This window comes from Triticum dicoccoides, chromosome 6B, assembly GCF_002162155.2.
Source record: "Triticum dicoccoides isolate Atlit2015 ecotype Zavitan chromosome 6B, WEW_v2.0, whole genome shotgun sequence".
NCBI lineage: Eukaryota > Viridiplantae > Streptophyta > Magnoliopsida > Poales > Poaceae > Triticum > Triticum dicoccoides.
Window position 1 is genome coordinate 40,200,346 of NC_041391.1, and position 3,565 is coordinate 40,203,910.

A 3,565-nucleotide genomic window follows, 5' to 3' on the forward strand; every position below is an offset into this window, starting at 1 on the left:
CTCTCTCTCTCTACACACACTCTCATGGGCAAAGTCCAACATGTCCTATGCATTGACCATGCAAACCTCTCTTGATCAATCATCTCTCTCTCTCTAGTGCCTATCTAACTATCTGTATAGTGCCTATAAAAAATTCCATGAGAAATTATCTCAAATCACCACATTAGAAACACTATGCGGGATGAAAAAATGCATACCTACAAATTGTGAATTGCAGGTTGTGAATTTCAAAGAAGGATGTGATGTGCCCAGGTCTTGAAGCTATGAGTTTCCGCCGAGATTTCGAATGGTAATTTTAAGTTCACTATTCTTAATACTAATTTAGTATTGTAGATGTACTACATTTTTTTCAAAGTTAGAAAACTTGGATTTTGGATAAGAATTATGAACCTTATAGTTGGAACAAGGTGAGCTTTTTGTTGTTGAGCGAGGTACAATACTTGTGCAAATCAAGATTATCATTTGATGCTTTCTATTATTCATTTTATCTCTGAATACTCCTAGTGTATCATATGTAGCCCAATTAGGAACGACGTCTAGCAAATGGACCATATTGTAAGGTTTATGGACATCAAATTTTATATTCGCCCGCGCGAATGTAATGGCCAAGACTTTCCTAGCCACAAAGATAGTTTGTTTGCCATAGTAGATATTTTGCTAGGCACTGCAGTAGTTTGTTTCTCATGGTATCTATTTTGCTTGTCACACAACCCTGTTCCCATACAGGAGACATGTTGCTTGTTGCAGCAGAAGATTTTCACTAGTTTGTAAAAATGGGAACAACAAGTAGTTTCATTTAATATATCCCATGCATTCTTGCTGATCGTGGGGGTAGTATGAAACTACAGGGGACTTACGACAAGCAAGGGCATGCATACATGCTTCTAAAGAGAGAATGCAAAACAGCATATACATAGATGATAAGTAGTCCTATGGGACTTTGAGCTTCCAAACTTATTACATGCTCATTGATGAGGAGATACTACATCATGGTATGATGAGCATCATGAAAGAAAAATGCATAAATCCAACTTCGTATTTCTTCTACTATTTTTCATACCTTTTCACATTTGTCTCGTATATATGATGATCATGGTAGTTTCCCATTCGACGGGAAATGGGCATATTTTCCTTTACTAAGGTAGTGTCGGCTAAGTGGAAAAGTCGGAATAGAGCAAGAAAAACAATGCTAATGAAGACACTAATAGTGATGACAAATATTAGCTTGAATTTCTTATCTGGAGGTATTTCCCACCAGCAGAAAGAGTGGCTAGTTGAGGAGTTTGGCAACCTAATATTCAGCCAATACAAAAAAAAGACCCACATTGTTGATGATGCATATTTTTGTGTCACAACTACCTAAGGTGATTTTGGTATTCGATTGGCATGTCACCACTGACCTCACCTTATGTAAGAAATTTATTGAGTGATGCTTAACATACGACAACCTAAGAAACATTTATTATGACGCATGGTAGGGAGCATTGGTTGCAACTCGATAAAGCATCCTCATGATCAATTGTCTGACCGTACAAAAATCAGATGTGGATTTCATCGTACATTAAGTAACTTCCCAATTTAAATCATTGTCACTTCACGTCAATCCTATCAATGTTTCCAGAAGTCATACTCCAGCGATACTGATGACATCACAAAGATGATTGAAGTTGGATCATTAATTTTTATTGAAGTGTGATCAAAGTTTGTTAAAAACCATGTAACTATCCAAAATGATAACTGGATTGATTGATAGATGGGTCTGGGTCGTAATAAAGTTGGGATTATATCATGTACAAATTAATGTTTGTGGTTAATTTGGTCAACCAAATTTATGGCTCAATGTTTTTGCATTTTCTTAGGAATTTATGTATGTGTCATTTGTCTAATTGATGGCCATCCACTTTTAACATATAACTGTTATGCAGAAATTTTGACATATTATGAAAATATATTTCGTGACAACCTGGTGATGCGGTTTTCATCTAACCATAAGAAGCATTTACTTTCATATGAACTAGCAAGGTGTCCCTTGCAAATGTGAGGGCATTTTGTGTTTAGCCTATCAATTTTTTTATTTGTATCTGATGCAATAGATTTGTTACACCTATCCATCCTTTCATCACATAATAGACGATATTTTAGGAATCAAAATTTTGTAACATTGACCTTTATTATGTATGTTAACATATGATTATGGTGTCAATACATAACACAAAATAATTGTAAAATACTAATTTAAAATAAATCTAATGTAAAGTTTTCTTCCATATTATGTTTATCTAGTTAGGCGTTGAGTTGTAGATAGACCAAGCAAACTATCCACAACCCACATGCCCCTAGTAGAATATTTGGTGCACTGGTGCTAACAGTGTATGTCATCACAAGTTTTCATTCTTTTTTCAAACATAGCTCGAAAAAGAAAAATATTAACTCAACACTGAATAGTACAAACACAAGGATTTGGCTCGTTATCACCTTGTCAAGTTGGTCATTTTTGTATCTCGGACAGTGTTTCAAATTTGGATACAAAATTTTGTGACAACATACATTGATGTTGTGTCAATGTTCTAGAGATTTTCCCCAGTTTTTTTGCCAATATGTTAAAATGTGCTACGACATCTGGTGCACTAGTAGCACCTCAAGAATTGGTGCACCAGATACATTCCCTGTGCCCCCTAGATTGATTGTTGCATGCTCTCGTATATGTACGCATCCCTATGCCTCTTTGTCAGTTTATGCATGGGTATAGAGTAATCCCATTAGTTCATATCCAACCTCCTCTCATATTTCTTGCTTGCATATACAATTGTAACTATCTTTTAAGAAAAATAAATAAATAAACGACTATCATGCCGTTGAGCCTTCGGTTCTAGTGATTTATGATTATTCATGTACTTCTCTGTGGATGCTTATGTTGGTTCATAATCATTCCTCCATAATTTCTTATGATCATCCAAACCTTTTCTTTCTATGTTGCGAGCCGTACCAATTGTATATGGAGCATAAGATGATAAGAATAACATTTTAATTGACCATGACTTTTCTGTCGGGTTTCACTATATGTTGCATTAGATTAGCATTGGTCGATGTGGTAAGGACTAACATGCTTAAATGTGAAGTGACATGTACTTCTTTTAGAGTAATGTAACTTGTACTTTTCGTTTATAGTTAAACTATTAATTACCAAGATTACCGATTTTCTATGTGTAAAATCTATTTAACTATGACAGGGATGATATATTAGTTGTGTTCTTTGAGATATGAAGATCTATCGGTTATATTTTGTAACATGATAAAAATATACTTTAATTCACAATAACATTTGTATGTATGCTTGCCTATTTATCTAACGTGTTAGATTAGCATTGGTGTATGTAGTCATAACTAACATGTTTAAGTGAGAGGTAACATGTAATAGTTCTTGCTTACCATTAGATCTTTAATTAATACATGTGCTAAAAATTATTGTGCAAGAAGTTTCAAAAAAAATTGTGCAAGATCTATTGATGTGTAATTGTGACGATCTATCAGTTTTCTCTTTTTATATAAGGATATGCTAGTTATA

General features: G+C 34.2%; 1 protein-coding gene across 1 annotated transcript in view; it reads right to left on the reverse strand.

Annotated features, from left to right (window-relative positions):
* The window catches only part of LOC119320668 (wall-associated receptor kinase 3-like), a 17,940-nt gene that overhangs the window by 2,175 nt on the left and 12,200 nt on the right, over nt 1-3,565 (reverse strand). The window lies entirely within an intron of this gene.